Raw genomic sequence first — 18,985 nt, 5'->3', positions numbered from 1 at the left:
TGAACATAGCTAGTGGAGGTGATGGAATTCCAGTTGAGCTATTTCAAATCCTGAAAGATGATGCTGTGAAAGTGCCACACTCAATATGCCAGCAAATTTGGAAAACTCAGCAGTGGCTACAGGACTGGAAAAGGTCAGTTTTCATTCCAATCCCAAAGAAAGGCAATGCCAAAGAATGCTCAAACTACCTCACAATTGCACTCATCTCACACGCTAGTAAAGTAATGCTCAAAATTCTCCAAGCCAGGCTTCAGCAGTATGTGAACCGTGAACTTCCAGATGTTCAAGCTGGTTTTAGAAAAGGCAGAGGAACCTGACATCAAATTTCAAACATCCGCTGGATCATCAAAAAAGCAAAAGAGTTCCAGAAAACATCTATTTCTACTTTAATGACTTTGCCAAGCCTTTGACTGTGTGGATGACAATAAACTGTGGAAAATTCTGAAAGAGATGGAAATACCAGACAACCTGACCTGCCTCTTGAGAAACCTATATGCAGGTCTAGAAGCAACAGTTAGAAATGGACATGGAATAACAGACTGGTTCCAAGTAGGAAAAGGAGTACGTCAAGGCTGTATATTGTCACCCTGTTTATTTAACTTCTATGCAGAGTACATCATGAGAAACGCTGGGCTGGAAGAAGCACAAGCTGGAATCAAGATTGCCGGGAGAAATATCAATAACCTCAGATATGCAGATGACACTACCCTTATGGCAGAAAGTGAAGAGGAACTAAAAAGTCTCTTGATGAAAGTGAAAGTGGAGAGTGAAAAAGTTGGCTTAAAGATCAACATTCAGAAAACTAAGATCATGGCCTCTGGTCCCATCACTTCATGGGAAATAGATGGGGAAACAGTGGAAATAGTGTCAGACTTTATTTTTTTGGGCTCCAAAATCACTGCATAGTGATAGTGACTGCAGCCATGAAATTAAAAGATGCTTACTCCTTGGAAGGAAAGTTATGACCAACTGCTGGGTGCCAGCGTGAGGATCTCCGCCTGTGGCAAAGGTCATGAGGAACGAGGCTCAGCATATGCAAAGGTGCCATCAAGCCTCAGAAGTCCCCCTGGAAATTCTCGAGCATCTACCCCCAAAACCAGAGTCTGCCTATTTTATTGCTTTGTGCTCTCATCGACACCTCTGACTTTATATGTGCTGTCCCCCACCACCTCTCTCTGAAAAAGAGTTAATTTACAGCTCCAGTTAATAAAGTTGCTGGGCGTGACAAGAGTGTTTCCACCTACAAACTCCTTTGGAAGTCCTCTAGCCTGCCTGAACAAGTTCTTCTGGCCACATGTGATTGTTCACAGCCTCCCAACTGTGAGAGGCATGAGATGTTCTAAACTGTCTAAATACAGATTCCTTTGAGCAGTTAAATGATTGTTTAGAAATTGTATTGGTGAAGGGTTTTTCACTTTTTGGGCCAATGTTTGGTGCTAAGTTTCCATATCCCTTACCTACTGTGTCCCTGGGAGTGTATTGATTAAGATAATTGGTGTATAGTAATGTAAGTAGTAGCTTTAACGTTTGTAACCTTGGACCCTTGAGTTAATTCTTTTCTTGTTATAGCCCAGCACACTTTTGCCCTATAGGAATGCAACTTTAATGCTTTCGGAGGGTGGCATCTGACTTTAGAATAATCACCTTTAGAGAAAAATAAATTTTCTGAAGAAAGGATCTTAAAATGTTAACAGGCCTCCGGGCCAGAAGATGATGTAAATCACCTAAACTTTTTTACGATAAGTTTGCAGGAAGAAAGCCTGGCTTACTGCTGACTCTACCCCTCCCCCTATTATCCTCTATGCACAACTTAAGGTATAAAAACTACTTTGGAAAATAAAGTGCAGGCCTTGCTCACCAAAGCTTGGTCTCCCCATGTCGTTCTTTCTCTCACCTTCTGGTTGAATTCCCATCCGGAGTGTGGAGGCTTGTTAAGCCTACTAATTATGCCTGGGCTTCTAAGTTCTGAGTGGGGAGGTCTTAGTGTCTCCTCTCCTTCAGGAGAATGGGAGGATGCCTTCAGCCTACGTAGGTGATGCAAATTCCTTGTATTGGAATTTTATTAGCTTGCCACGTAAACCAAGTTATTTAGCCTCTTTTCTCCACTGATTTTTCCTACTGAGCTATCCTTATTCTATTACTCTTTATATCTCTAATTAATATTTAATTAAAGCTATTGTATCCAGTTCACCAACGCCATCCCCGCTTTGAATTCCCTGGATCCACTGGGGCTGGACCCCAGCAACCAACCTAGATAGCATATTGAAAAGCAGAGACATTACTTTGCCAACAAAGGTCTGTCTGGTCAAGGCTATGGTTTTTCCAGTGGTCATGTATGGATGTGAGAGTTGGACTATGAATAAAGCTGAGCACTGAAGAATGGATGCTTTTGAACTGTGGTGTTGGAGAAGACTCTTGAGAGTCCCTTGGACTACAAGGAGATCCAACCAGTCCATCCTAAAGGAGATCAGTCCTGGGTGTTCATTGGAAGGAATGATACTAAAGCTGAAACTCCAGTACTTTGGCCACCTCATGTGAAGAGTTGACTCATTGGAAAAGACCCTGATGCTGGGAGGGATTGGAGGCAGGAGGAAAAGGGGACAACAGAGGATGAGATGGTTGGATGACATCACCTACTCAATGGACATGAGTTTGGGTAAACTCCGGGAGTTGGTGATGGACAGGGAGGCCTGGCATTCTGCGATTCATGGGGTCACAAAGAGTCGGACACAACTGAGCAACTGAACTGAGCTGAAGAGCTCAGTTTAATTTACTGTTATATAATTTTAAAATTTTGATTATTATATTTCTTATTTGGATATCCTATATTAATCTTCTAGGTTTTACTTTTTGACTTTTGTCTTAACATTTTGGTGAATACTGCTTCCTATTATTTTAAGCTGTCATTAAAAAAAATTAATCCCAGTAGACACCATATTTTATTCCTGCTCTAATTCATGGTGCTTTGTTTCATTAAATTAATACTAATTGCTCTCCAGTAATATCTTTACTAATAATAAACTATCTTTTGAAGTAATCTTAGAGCTTAGCTAAAAGAAACTTCTTCAAGAGGGTCTCTTATCGATTCTGTGAAGCACTTTTGATTGCTACAATGTAGGCTCTATATAATTAATTTTATGATACAACTTTCACAAAAAGTTAATTTTTAATAGATCATGAACATAATTATAAAATATAAAATTCCAAAATTTATACAGAGAAAAAATAGGAAAAATTGTTTTGTGTTTGATTTTGTGGATGTTTTAAGGTATAACATTAAAAATGCAATTAAATAAAGAAACTGATAAATTGTATTTTGCTGAGATTGTCTAAAGACAAATAATATATAAGCCAAGGATGAAAAGAAAATATTTGCAAATCACATATCTGATTAAGAACTATTTTTCTTGACACATAAAGAACTTAAAAGTTAAGAGTAAAGTAATAAACCACCAATTTATTTATCTGTCAATGAATTGATAAGTGTTAGGAGCAAGTACTTTACCATAGATGAATGATAGGATGGAAATATGCATATAAAATGATTCTCAACATTGTAACTCAGTTCAATTCAATCACTCATTTGTATTCAACACTTTGTGACCCGATGAACCTCAGCAAGCCAGGCCTTCCTGTCCATCACCAACTCCTGGAGTTTACCCAAACTCATGTCCATTGAGTTGATGATGCCATCCAGCCATCTCATCCTCTGTCGTCCCCTTCTCCTCCACCCTCAATCTCTCCCAGCATCAGGGTCTTTTCCAATGAGTCAACTCTCCACATCAAGTGGCCAAAGTATTGGAAGTTCAGCTTCAACATCAGTCCTTCCAATGAACACTGAGGACTGATCTCCTTTTGGATGGACTGGTTGGATCTCCTTGCAATCCAAGGGACTCTCAAGAGTCTTCTCCAACACCACTGTTGAAAAGCATCAATTCTTCAGCACTCAGCTTTCTTTATAGTCCAACTCTCACATCCATACATGACCACTGGAAAAATCATAGCCTTGACTAGACGGATCTTTGTTGGCAAAGCAATGTCTCTGCTTTTTAATAAGCTGTCTAGGTTGGTCATAACTTTCCTTCCAAGGAGTAAGCGTCTTTTAATTTCATGGCTACAGTCACCATCTGCAGTGATGCCATGATCTTAGTTTTCTACATGTTGAGCTTTAAGCCAGCTTTTTCACTCTCCTCTTTCACTTTCATCAAGAGGCTCTTTAGTTCTTCTTCACTTTCTGCCATAAGGGTGGTGTCATCTGCATATCTGAGGTTATTGATATTTCTCCCGGCAATCTTGATTCCAGCTTGTGCTTTCTCCAGTCCAGCGTTTCTCATGATGTACTATGCATATAAGTTAAATAAGCAGGGTGACAATATACAGCCTTGATATATTCCTTTCCCTATTTGGAACCAGTCTGTTGCTCCATGTCCATTTCTAACTATTGCTTCCTGACCTGCATACAGATTTCTCAAGAAGCAGGTCAGGTGGTCTGATATTCCCATCTCTTTCAGAATTTTCCACAGTTTGTTGTGATCCACACAGTCAAAGGCTTTGGCATAGTCAATAAAGCAGTTGATGTTTTTCTGGAGCTCTTTTCTTTTTCAATGATCCAGCGGATGTTGGCAATTTGATCTCTGGTTCCTCTGCCTTTTCTAAAACCAGCTGGAACATCAGAAAGTTCATGGTTCACGTATTGCTGAAGCCTGACTTGGAGAATTTTGAGCATTACTTTACTAGCATGTGAGATGAGTGCAATTGTGCAGTAGTTTTAGCATTCTTTGGCATTGCCTTTGGTTGTGATTGTCACTAGAAATGTGTAAATTGAGGAAACAATGAGATACCTTTGCATACTATTAAAATGAAACCAAAATTAAAAAAGATTGACAATATAGAATGTTGGCAAGTATTGTTAGAGGAGTCATTTGCTACTTTTTATAAAATTAAATATAGATTTGCACACAGTGTTGTAGTCATGCTCCCCCATAGTTGCATGGAAATTATTTTCACACAAGAACCTGTATGTGCATGTGTTGTTGTTCATTCGCTAAGTTGTGTCTGACTCTTTGTGATCCCATGAACTGCAGCATGTCAGGCTTACTTGTCCTTCACTGTCTCCTGGAGTTTGCTCAAACTCATGTCCATTGAGTTGGTGATGCCATTCAACCTTCTCATTCTCTCTCTCCCCCTTCTCCTGCCCTCAGTCTTTCTCAGCATCAGGGTCTTTTCCAATGAGTCAGCTCATGTGCATGTTTTTAGAAAATTTACTTATTAATAATTACAAAAAAATCAAGCAACCAATTTGTCTTTCTACAGATGCATTAATAAATGAACTATTGCATAGATACAGTGGAACAGCTATTTGGGAATGATATTTAAAAGTTAAATTTGCTTACATTAGCAGTGTGATTTAACACTTCTGAATCTACTATACATGTATATTGTTGTTGAAGAAACAAATTAGGTTGAGAGTATATGGTGGGAGATAGAGTTCTCAGTGAGGGAGAAGGAAGTTATGATATAGAAGGAAAAAAGACTAGACCAACCCACTTGATAATTAGATTAGATTGGAACCAGAGACATCAAATCAGTTTAATATTAATACAAATGGCAAGATACACATATACTTATAGATATGTAGGAATGCATAGCTTAGAATGCATACATGTATTTCCTGATTCATTCTACTGAGAGGGCTTTAAAGCAGTGACATGCCAGTAGCAGCAAGCACACCCAGAACAAATTTCTTACTTTCCACATACCATTCTGAAATACAGAGAACCAGGAATTCTTAGAGACAGCTAATTCTAGAGCTGAATAAAGTAAAACACAACGTTAATTTGGAGGATCTTGCAGTGACACAAAGTAAAGATATGCTCCAAAAAGATAGGGGTATGTAATTTCTCTGTCAAAAAATAAGAATCTGAACACCATATTTTTTTAACCTCTTCTTGGTTCTGACAGTTTCTGAGTTTTTCCAAACAGAAGACAGAAAAAAAAAAAAAAAATCAGAAGACAATTAATGTACCTTAGATTATCACCCATAGTATAAATTAAATACACATGCTGGAACCCTGTCATGGAAGTAAAATATCTCCCTGAGGGGTACAAGGAAAGTGAAAAATAAAATAAATTTAGGGAGACAGTCTCCAGTCAAAAATAGATAGCTGTCTCATTTCTTAGATGTTTTAGCCAAGAAATTCACAACAGAAAAAACCTGTAGCTTAAAAATAGCTGAAATAAAATTATCTTTATAATAATTGAAATATATTATGTAGCTTAATTAAATTATAGATGATACTCATCAAATATTTTTGAGCTGAAAGTCTGATGCAAGCTTGATTAAATATTAAAATACTAAAATGGTTTTGATCTTTGAGTAAAAGTATATTGAGATCTTAACTTCTTTTAAAAATAAGAATATCCTTAACAATATTTGAAATATTCTGAATCTTTTAAAAACACAATAACTGTATTTATAAAATAATATTAATCTAATAATTAGGGTGAAGCCGGCAAGACCCTGTGGGGCTCCTGGTTATGGAAGCCTGAGTGCCCTGCTCCTTGTTTGCAAAGAACAGACTCCAGCCTCCATGATCCTCCCTGAGTCCCAAAGGACAGATTCACACAGTTACTAATCAGGGAAGGGAAGGGTTGAAGAGATAAGAGAGGAGCCACCAAGAAACAATAGAGGAGCATTCATAGCTGTTTACAAATTACTTACTAAAGTACTTAACCGTATTAAAAGTTTCAATAATAATTGATTTTTCTATTAAAATCATTTTCAAAGATCAGACATTTGGTAATGACAAGTGTTAGAATGTGAGCACACATGTTTAAAACTGGGCAATCCCAATACTTCTCTGCTGCTGGTGTGTTATGTAGTTTAAATAGCACAGAACTACAAATATGTGCTCACATTTTAACACTACATTACCAAATGTCTGATCTTTGAAAATGATTTTAACAGAAAAAAACTATTATTATTGAAATTTTGATATGGTAAGTACTTTATGGGATTGCCCAAAAATTTGTTGGGGTTACAAACTTTTGGGCCAACTCAACAGCTTCTTGATGTCTACTTGTTTTGCAGAACTTATTATCAATGAATACTTGAAACTGGAGTTAATTTTTCAAGTACAAATATATAAAATACACCTGCTATAAGCAGATGATTTAAAATTTAATGTGGATTTCGGAGAACAAGGAAAGTACAGTATCTTTGAATCTTAAAACAGCAAATGACCTTTGTTTAACATCTTGTCTAAGATTTTTTGCCTCCAGGCATCATGACCCACTGATAACAAGGTTGTCTTTTTCTTTATATATTTATACAGATTTTTGAGAAAAGCATTATTTTGCAGTTTGTCTGAGTTAACCTTCTTGTTCTCAAAGTTACAACACACAAAAACTTCAAAACCTAATCTTTTTGACCTTATAACTTTTTTCTCAGAACAATAAAATAGGATATCCACAATTTGAAACTCAGTCCATTATCTATTATAGTTTATCTGTTAGTGTATGTGTGGTCAATATTTTTTTTTTTTTGTGATGAGGGGTTGCTATACATATTTATTAAGTGAAGATAGTATAGAAAAAAATACCATATAAAGTGTATTAGTATTTGAAGAGACTGTAGAAATCCCCTAGCTCTTTCTCTTTGTTTTATGAATGGATGAGGAAAAAGGAGACTTAAGAGCATATGTAACAAAATGGCTCATCATAATATATTAGTAGATTCTCATTTAATTAAATCTAAAGCTCCAGGAATTGTAAGAATTTTAAGATAGGAAATTTAGAATAACAATACTAATAACGATAGAAAGATCTATCAATATTGATTCAGATAACTGGAAAATCATTGTTCATTGTATTACATTAGTGTACAATTTTGAGGACAAATTACCTCTTCTAGTTTTTTTTTTTTTTCAATATTTATTTGGATGAAGAGAAAGAATGGATGAAGAGAAAGAAAAGATTTAGAGAAGTTTATTTGTGAGGAAATAAAAATATGAATGAACTGAATTATTAATATAACTTTTCTGCTGTATTGTATTCCTGTCTTAAAACACATTTTAAAACTTGTCCATTCTTGTGATGTTCATTTTTTTAATGTCTGCAAAGTAAAATGTATATTTAAAAAACTGAGAACAAGCCTTACCTTTTACTCATGTGTTTTATTCTCTTTTATTATAAAGTAGGGGGAAAAAGGCAAGATGAAAAGCTGTTATAATGCTGAGTGGCAGAACTTGGCACAATAGCTCTCAAGTGTGTAATACAGCCTACAGGGAGACTAAATGCATTAGGATGTATTTATATTGACAAAAGAGTCATTGTTTGTAGTGTTTAGAAGAAGGAATCTGCCATGACCCACCTAACAAATTACTCTTGTCTGACCTCACTGAAACAAGAATCTAGTGAAGTACAACAACTGGAGCTGATGTACTGGAGGTTTTTTTTTTTTTTTTTTACAGCCCTCCTGGAGGGCCACCATTATACCACCCCTTATTTCCTAGACTTCTAAAGCACTCGATAAAGACTCTTATCACCTTGATCCCAGAGCTCTTTTACTTACGAAACAGAAAAGGAGAAGCTGTGCTACCACAGAATAGCGTGTTATTTTCTGAAGAGTTAAGATTACCAATGAAAGAAAGAATTCACATAAACTGAAATAAAATCCTGTGTTCATGTTGCAGCCAGCAGTTTTCATTAAGAAGAAAGATTTTTTTTTTTTTCTTCTCACTTCTTATGCTGTATCCTTCTCACCTTGTAGAGCTGAGCAGTCAGTTACTAAGAGGCCTCTGCCTTCAATTACCTCATTTCCACTTACAGCATACTTTTTATTAAAAAGCACATAATAAACTGTTTTTAATCAAAAAAAGACAGATATAGTTTGTTTCATAATGCTTTGCTGTTTCTTATGGACTTTGTCTCAAACCAGCAGTGGTTTTCTTATAATATAGATATCTTCTATGCATTTATTTCCTATTACTAGTCATTAGGAACTTTAATAAAATGTGATTGACTGTCCTAGAAGAGAGACATTGAAAATAACTTTTCAAATGTTTCCAGGGTTAGGAACAATTTAGTTGTAATGATTTATTTTAAATATAATATCATTTTAAATTTTATTCCAATTAAATAAACTCACCTCTGAAAAATTGCCAAATAGTTTATCCAGAATGAAAATGTAAGAACTTTTAGTACTCATTAAGTACTTTCTGCCACTGTGGCTGAGCAGGCAGTTCTATATTCTCTTAGAATAACTAAAGCCATCTTGAGTAATTTTTCTAATAGGCAATAAAGAACTGAATCTTACACACCACCAGACAGCTTAAAAGCTAAGCTCTTTAATTGTTATTCTTAATATTCCACTTAATATTTTATGGCTGAATGCAGTCAGAAGGAAAGCACTGGTTTATAATTTTCATTTTGAATATATTTTGTGCATTTCATTCTTAGCAAATTGATTTTGAAAGAAGTTGTTTCATGCACTTTGTCCTAAATGTTTTAAATTATTACAAAAAACAGTGTTGGAAAAAAACAAATCCAGACTGATTAGTAGTCATGGAGATTATTCAAGGCTAAAACTCTGATATCTGAAAGCTTTTTCTCAGCATCATAACACCTTTAATGAAGGGCTGAAAAATTACACTTTGGGATCATAGGTAACATCTTATAGGTGGAAATATTTTTTAAAATTGTATTTGTATTCTTAGAATTGTAGAAAAAAATCCAGGCTAACAAAATAAAATTTGGAATATGTAAATAAGGCAAAAACAAACAAACAAACCTTGGAGGAGGGTAGCAACTTCTATCGACCTAGAGAAATATACCTGCTATTGACTCCATTTTTTCTCCTAAAATTCATATGTTGAGGTCTTAACGTGCAATCTGATTGTATTTGGAGATAACATCTTAAAGAGGGTAAAGTTAAATGAGGTTATAAGGGTGGAATCCAATTCCAATCTGACTGTGCTCTTACAAGGAGAGAGATCAGAAAGATGTACACACCAGAAAAAGGACATATGAGAACATGAGAACACCAAGAGAATGCGGCCATCTGCAAGCCAAGGAGAAAAGACTCAGGAGAAACCAACGCTGTTGTTGTTCTTTGATCTTGGACTTCCAGTCTCTAGAGCTATGACCAAAAAAATTTATATTTTGTAAGTGACATAGTCAGTGGAAATTAGTTATGGCAGCTTGAATATACCAATACAATACCCAAGTCAAAGCAGAAAAGTAGATTAATATTTTCCATAATGATTTGTTTTACTTTTCTGAAGAATATGCTTAGCAAAACACATTTCATCCCAGCTGTGCCAGGTTGTGCATTTCAGAACTTTTCATTAAATTTTAATCAAAATGTAGCACTGTACAAGACATGTTTACTTTACATATTTTCCTAGCATTGTAATCATAAGTGTGGTAGGTTAAAAAAAAAAGCAAAATCACTGACATTCAGAAAAATGTTAGGAAACAATATGGTTCTATAACATTTTTGTGTGTCTCTAAAAAAAAAGATGTTATTACTTTCTATATACCTAGCTTTTAATTAAAAAAAAAAAAAAGTGACTAGCAGCTTACCTTCCTGTCTACAACTTTCAAATTTGACTTTATTTACTCTCCCTTAAATCAAGAAAATCAAGGAAGAGCTAAGTCTTAATAGCCTAAAACTTTAAAGAAAATTACAATTTTTTTCTCTCAGTAATTGATTTAGGAATAACTATGGGAAGATCTGACTGATACTGTGTGAATTAAAATCTGTTGAGATTCCTCCAGATTTTTTTTTTTTTTTTGGAGGGGGATGGGTTTGTTTGGGGGTGGGGAGTTTCTTGCCATTGCAAAGAATAAAAGCATGAGAAAAATTCACTTGTCCCTCTTCATGTGTTTGAGTAAGAACATAGTTGATGAAACTGTCATAGCCATCTGTGACCATAAACAAGCTTAAATGTGGAAATCCAATATGCTACTAGGAAACGAAGGAAATATAAAAGGACCTTGGCCCTACATGGCATTATTTAGTTGCTGAAATACTAATTCTGGACCTACTTAACCTCTGGATTTTATATGCATGAAAAATACATAATCCTGAATTTTAACCTTGGTATAATTTACTTCAATAGGGAAGGAAATTCTGGAATAGTGAGGCAAGACTGAAATATCCTATTGATATTGATTGAAGTTAGTTTGCTTCTATGAAGATACACAGTATAAAAATAATCTCAAAGCTCCAGTACTTCTTCCTTGCTTTGCAAGAGGTTTTTTGAAAACTCTGTGTCTTCTAATCTCTGCTAGACTCACCTGAGGTAGGCTTGATTTGGCTCAACCTATCTACTCTTTCCATAATACAGAATCAAGGAAAGCCATTACATCAGACACTTGCTCTTATGGTGGGGAGCAAGAGAAAGAAGGCCGAGCTGAATTACATATTACCTTTTACATTTGGTCCTGAAGTGACCCTTTACCACTTTGACTCACAATCCATCTGTCAAACAAATCATATGGGATGAGTGTAACTCCAACTAGGAGATAGTGAGTAGTTACGGAATTATTCTAATGAACCACAAGGATATTATAGACTTATGTGCATGTGTGTGTGTGTGTGTGTGTGTCCGTGTGTATACAGTTATAAGGAAATTAGAAAAACATTGCCTCTTATGACTCATGAGATAATTGTAGACATTCAGCTTACACATTTATATATTATTGTAGATATACGTGTACTCTATGCACTGCTTTTGTTGAAAACACTGGTTGAACTTTGGGCTTTTCAGTAAAATAGTTGAGAAGGTAAAGATGAATACTGATGTTATTGGAAAAGTTAAAAGGCAGTCTAATGGCAACAGAAGTCTAGACAAAAATAACTTAGAGCATGATGAGATCGATAGCAGAGCCAATACAAGGCAACTGAATGTCCAGGGTGTAGCCCATGAGTAAAAGAAGAATGGATCGAAGAGAAAGTTATTAAATTTCTTTTTTAGGAAATTCAGATGAACTTTCTTACATAATTTTGAGTTCCAAGTATACTTTAAGAGGGAAGAATTAAGTAACATAAAGTACAATTTTAAGGCAGGCAAAATGTATCACCTACATCAAAACAAACTGATTCTACAACTATTTATTGAGTCATAATTATATTACAATTTTACTAGCTTCTGTGAGTAGAAAGATTAAAATAAAATATCTGCTTCATTTTCAAAGGTATGACTCACATATTTACATAATCTATGAATTTCTTACATTAGGTAGAAAAGACAGTGGAACATCACTTGTAATTATAGAAAATTTTAATAAATTATCTGTTAAATGAGCAATTTATGTAGATTTTCTGTGGATTCAGATTATATGGATTGATTCCCCTTCCCAATGTGCAACGCATCATGTAGCATATACAGCCATTAGCTATTAAATCATTGGTTGCTTTTAAACTATTTTCTTGCTTAGGCAGTAACTGAGACCATTTTCATTATCACATTTACTTATAAAAACATCTGAAAATGTTATTTCATTTGGAGCTTTTTAATAATCTATTTATTCTTCCAGATAAATTAATTATGCATTTAACATTATGACTGATACAAATAAAATATCCAAATAGTAACCATTATGTTTAGGTATAACACTAGCCTCCTCATTGTAGGAATGTAAGGGGAAAAAAAAATTGGAAATTATTTTTGTTCTGGCTTCTGCATCAAATCTCATTTTGTGTCTTTTGAAAAATGCAAAGTGGAATGCTATTTCTTTACATCAGGTTATCAAAAAATGAATTCTGTGAATTCTTAGTCATAATGTTGTTGCTAAAATATCTCTAATTCCAGAACTATTTTCAATTGAATAAAATGTTGATACATGCATTATAACCTACTACAATGGTTCTCCACCATGTGTATGTGTTGAGAAGGAAAGGGATGTTTCTACCAGGTCCCCAGGGGATATTTGCCAATACCTAAAAGCATTTTTCGTTGCTACAATTTTTGTGTGGGGGACATTACTGTCATCTAATATTTGGAGTCCAGGGATATGACTTAACATCCTATTAATTGGTCTTCCTGATAGCTCAGTTGGTAAAGAATCCACCTGCAATGCAGGAGACCTGGGTTTGATCTCTGGGTTGAGAAGATCCCCTGGAGAATGTAAGGGTTACCCACTCCAGTATTCTGGCCTAGAGAATTCCATGGACAGTATATTCCATGGGGTTGCAAAGAGTCGGACAGGACTGAGTGACTTTCACTTTCACTTTCAATACAATGCAGAGAGCTGGCCCCACAACAAAGAATTGCTGCTGCTGCTGCTAAGTTGCTTCAGTCCTGTCCGACTTTGTGCAACCCCATAGGCAGCGGCCCGCCAGGCTCCTCTGTCCCTGGGATTCTCCAGGCAAGAATACTGGAGTGGGTTGCCATTTCCTTTTCCAATGCATGCATGAATGCTAAGTTGCTTCAGTCCTATCCGACTGTGTTCTACACTATGGACAGCAGCCCTACCAGGCTCTTCTGTCCACAGGATTCTCTAGGTAAGAATACTAGAGTGGGTTGCCATTTCTTTCTCCACAACAAAGATTATCTATCTTCAAATGACACCAGAGCCCAGAACTGAAAAATTCTGATGGAATAAAACTTCACCTCAATGATGATCATTTAAATGAAATAGTATAATTAAATTTCATTGTAATACAATTCTTTAGCAAATGCTTGAAGAAGTGAAGAAGTTACCAGCATCATATCTATGAAAAGATCTTTGCAGACAGAGAGAATAGCCAGTGTAAAGGCTCTAAGGTGAACAGTGTTTTTGGTGTGACAAAGCACAAAAAATAGCATTATTATTTTTTCAAGTATTGGAGTGAAGAAACTTACTGAAAGTGAACAGAATAATATATTCATTTTCTCTGAACACTTTATTTTTTAGCCTAATGGACTGCTCAAATTCTGCTCTGATATTATTGAGTAAAAGGAATTGAAAGAGGGAATGAATTGAAAATACAAATGGTATTAGAATTTTGCATGTTAATTATGGAGGGCTCACATTATAAGTTAAATGTGCATATAGATAATGTGAGAATGATATCCTTCATGTACAATATGTATTATATGAATTATATGTTCTATAATAAATGTATTTCTAATATAAATTTATCAATAACATGTTTACTTTGAATACACTTATTAATATTTTATGAATATAATGTACATGTGTATGTGAATGGCATAGTTATAATGTATATGAAAATTGGCATACATAATTCTTTAAGTAAAATGATACAACAAATAGATGCATAATTTCTTCAAAATATTCAAAAAACTTACTACATTAAATGAACTTTCTCTGTAAGAGGGCTTCCCAGGTGATGCAGTGGTAAAGAATCAGCCTGCCAATGCAGGAAACCCAAGAGACACAGGTTCAGTCCCTGAGTAGGGAAGATCCCCTGAAGAAGGAAATGACAGCTCACTCCAGTATTCTTGCCTGGAAAATATCTTGGACAGAGGAGCCTGGTGGGCTACAGTCCAAAAGCACAGGACAGAACAATTTCTATATTAGCAAAATATTGAAAGATAATTTATCATTTTGGTAGGTTGTTAGCAAACTCCTTCTATTCATTCTTTTGGGATAATTTTGAAGCTTCTGTCTTCAAATTGTGGAGTCTGTTTCCCTACCTCCTGAATCTGGGATATTACATTGTGTCTTACTGGGACTACTAGAACTTGGTGGCAGTGATATTACCATTCTGAACCCAAGGCTCAGCAGCTTTACACACTTTCAGTCTCTTTTTAGACTCCTTTCTCCATCCTGAGTCAAAGTCCAGACTAGTTTGCTGGAGATGAGACATAAAAAGACACAGCTAAACCAACCTGATTGTTCCAGGAAAACATACGTGTAAAAAGTTCATCCCACATAAGTCAAGCCACCTACTTGATCCACTGGTAAACATAGGCACACAAATTTAAACTTAGTGGAGCCCAGCTCAGATCAAAAGGAGAGCACAGCTAACTCATGGACTTATGGGCTGCTGCTGTTGCTGCTACTAAGTCGCTTCAGTTGTGTCCGACTCCGTGCAACCCCCATAGACAGCAGCCCACCAGGCTCCGCCGTCCCTGGGATTCTCCAGGCAAGAACACTGGAGTGGGTTGCCATTTCCTTCTCCAATGAATGAAAGTGAAAAGTGAAAGTGAAATTGCTCAGTCCTGTCCAATTCTTAGTGACCCAATGGACTGTAGCCTACCAGGCTCCTCTGCCCATGGGATTTTCCAGGCAAGAATACACGAGTGGGTGTCCATTGCCTTCTCCAGACTTCTGGGCAGTAAACTTAAATGGCTGTGATTTATGTTGTATTTTTTATGATTTTATTGTGGTGAAATGCACATAGCATAAAATTAATGTTTAAATACATAACTAATTTAAATATGTCTATTCTGACTTATTCTTTGGCATGCCTTTCTTTGGGATTGGAATGAAAACTGACCTTTTCCAGTCCTGTGACCACTGCTGAGTTTTCCAAATTTGCTGACATATTGAGTGCAGCACTTTCACAGCATCATCTTTCAGGATTTGAAATAGCTCAACTGGAATTCCATCACATCCACTAGCTTTGTTCGTAGTGATGCTTTCTAAGGCCCACTTGACTTCACATTCCAGGATGTCTGGCTCTAGGTTAGTGATCACACAAACGTGATTATCTTGGTCATGAAGATCTTTTTTGTACAGTTCTTCTGTGTATTCTTGCCACCTCTTCTTAATATCTTCTGCTTCTGTTAGGTACATACCATTTCTGTCCTTTATCAAGCCCATCTTTGCATGAAATGTCCCCTTGGTATCTCTAATTTTCTTGAAGAGATCTCAGTCTTTCCCATTTTGTTGTTTTCCTCTATTTCTTTGCATTGATCCCTGAGGAAGGTTTTCTTATCTCTCCTTGCTAATCTTTAGAACTCTGCATTCAGATGCTTATATCTTTCCTTTTCTCCTTTGCTTTTCACTTCTCTTCTTTTCACAGCTATTTGTAAGGCCTCTTCAGACAGTCATTTCTTTTTTTGCATTTCTTTTCCATGGTAATGGTCTTGATCCCTGTCTCCTGTACAATGTCACAAACCTCATTTCATAGTTCGTCAGGCACTCTATCCATCAGATCTAGGCCCTTAAATCTATTTCTCACTTCCACTGTATAATCATAAGGGATTTGATTTAGGTCATACCTGAATGGTCTAATGGTTTTCCCTACTTTCTTCAATTTAAGTCTGAATTTGGCAATAAGGACTTCATAATCTGAGAAACAGTCAGCTCCTGGTCTTGTTTTTGCTGACTGTATAGAGCATCTCCATCTTTAGCTGCAAAGAATATAATCAATCTGATTTCAGTGTTGACCATCTGATAATGTCCATATGTAGAGTCTTCTCTTGTGTTGTAGGAAGAGGGTGTTTGCTATGACCAGTGTGTTCTCTAGGCAAAACTCTATTAGCCTTTGACCTGCTTCATTCTGTATGCCAAGACCAAATTTGCCTGTTACTCCAGGTGTTTCTTGACTTCCTACTTTTGCATTCCATTCCCCTATAATGAAAAAGACATCTTTTTGGGGTGTTAGTTCTAAAAGATCTTGTAGGTCTTCAGAGAACCATTTAACTTCAGCTTCTTCAGCGTTACTGGTTGGATTACTGTGATATTGAATGGTTTGCCTTGGAAACGAACAGAGATCATTCTGTCATTTTAGAGATTGCATCCAAGAATTGCATTTTGGATTCTTTTGTTGACCATAATGGCTACTCCATTTCTTCTAAGGGATTCCTTCCCACAGTAGTAGATATAATGGTCATCTTAGTAAAATTCACCCATTCTAGTCCATTTTAGTTTGCTGATTCCTAGAATGTCAACGATCACTCTTGCCATCTCCTGTTTGACCACTTCCAATTTGCCTTGATTCATGGACCTAACATTCCAGATTCCTATGCAATATTGCTCTTTACAGCCTTGGACTTGCTTCCTTCACCAGTCACATCCACATCTGAATCTTGTTTTTGCTTTGGCTCCATCCCCTCATTCTTTCTGGAGTTATTTCTCCCCTGATTTCCGGTAGCATATTGGACTCATCTCACACACTAGTAAAGTAATGGTCAAAATTCTCCAAGCCAGGCTTCAGCAATACTTGAACCATGAACTTCCAGATGTTCAAGCTGGTTTTAGAAAAGGCAGAGGAACCAGAGATTAAATTACCAACATCTGCTGGATCATCAAAAAAGCAAGAGAGTTCCAGAAAAACATATATTTCTGCTTTATGGACTATGCCAAAGCCTTTGACTGTGTGGATCACAATAAAATGTGGAAAATTCTGAAAGGGATGGGAATACCAGACCACCTGACCTGTCTCTTGAGAAACCTGTATGCAGGTCAGGAAGCAACAGTTATAACTGGTCATGGAACAACAGACTGGTTCCAAATAGGAAAAGGAATACGTCAAGGCTGTATATTTTCACCCTGTTTATTTAACTTATATGCAGAGTACATTATGAGAAATGCTGGGCTGGAAGAAGTGCAAGCTGGAATCAAAATTGCGGGGAGAAATATCAGTAACCTTAGATATGCAGATGACACCACTCTTATGACAGAAAGTGAAGAGGTACTAAAAAGCCTCTTGATGAAAGTGAAAGAGGAGAGTGAAAAAATTGGCTTAAAGCTCAACATTCAGAACAGTAAGATCATGGCATCTGGTCCCATCACTTCATGGGAAATAGATGGGGAAACAGTGGAAACAGTGTCAGACTTTATTTTTTGGGCTCCAAAATCACTACAGATGGTGACTGCAGCCATGATATTAAAAGATGCTTACTCCTTGGAAGGAAAGTTATGACCAACCTAGATAGCATATTGAAAAGTAGAGACATTACTTTGCCAACAAAGGTCCATCTATTCAAGGCTATAGTTTTTCCAGTGGTCATGTATGGATGTGAGAGTTGCACTGTGAAGAAAGCTGAGTACCTAAGAATTGACGCTTTTGAACTGTGGTGTTGGAGAAGACTCTTGAGAGTCCCTTGGACTACCACGAGATCCAACCAGTCCATTCTAAAGGAGATCAGTCCTGAGTGTTCTTTGGAAGGATTGATACTAAAACTGAAATTCCAATACTTTGGTCACCTCATGTGAAGTTTTGACTTACTGGAAAAGACTCTGATGCTGGGAGGGATTGGGGGCAGGAAGAGAAGGGGACGATAGAGGATGAGATGGCTGGATGGCATCACCGACTTGATGGACTTGAATTTGGGTAAACTCCGGTAGTTGGTAATGGACAGGTAGGCCTGGTGTGCTGCAATTCATGGGGTTGCAATGAGTCGGACAGGACTGAGCGACTGAACTGAACTGAACTGACGGATTCTGACTTATTATAGAAAATGGTAAAAATGCTGTATGACTTTTTACATCAATATAAAATCGTTTGATTATAAGCATGAGCAAGAATTTGATAATTAGGAATCAGCCAAACTCAAAATCTTGCAGACAGGATTTAAGACAAATAGAAGGATATGGTAGATATTTTATGTATCACTTTTTAAAAAATTATTAAAATGGTAGACTGCTGCTGCTAAGTCACATCAGTTGTGTCCAACTCTGTGTGATCCCATAGATGGCAGCCCACAAGTCTCCCCCATCCCTGGGATTCTCCTGGTAAGAACACTGGAGTGGGTTGCCATTTCCTTATCCAAAGCATAAAAGTGAAAAGTGAAAGGGAAGTCGCTCAGTCGTGTCTGACTCTTAGTGACCCCATGGACTATAGCCCATCAGGCTCCTCCATCCATGGGATTTTCCAGGCAAGAGTACTGGAGTGGGGTGCCATTCCCTTTCCAAAATGGTAGACAGGAAATACCAAAATATATTGTTGAAAAATAAAGACAAATAAAGTAGGTTATGAGTTGGAAATCAAATGGAAATGCCAATGAACTGGAATATCTCTTTAGGTTAATGGTCATCCCCATTGTCAGATGAACTTGCATGAAATTTAGAAAAGGCATAG

The sequence above is a fragment of the Bubalus kerabau genome, chromosome 18 (genome assembly GCF_029407905.1).
Source record: "Bubalus kerabau isolate K-KA32 ecotype Philippines breed swamp buffalo chromosome 18, PCC_UOA_SB_1v2, whole genome shotgun sequence".
Classification (NCBI taxonomy): domain Eukaryota; kingdom Metazoa; phylum Chordata; class Mammalia; order Artiodactyla; family Bovidae; genus Bubalus; species Bubalus kerabau.
This window is presented reverse-complemented; position numbering follows the sequence as displayed.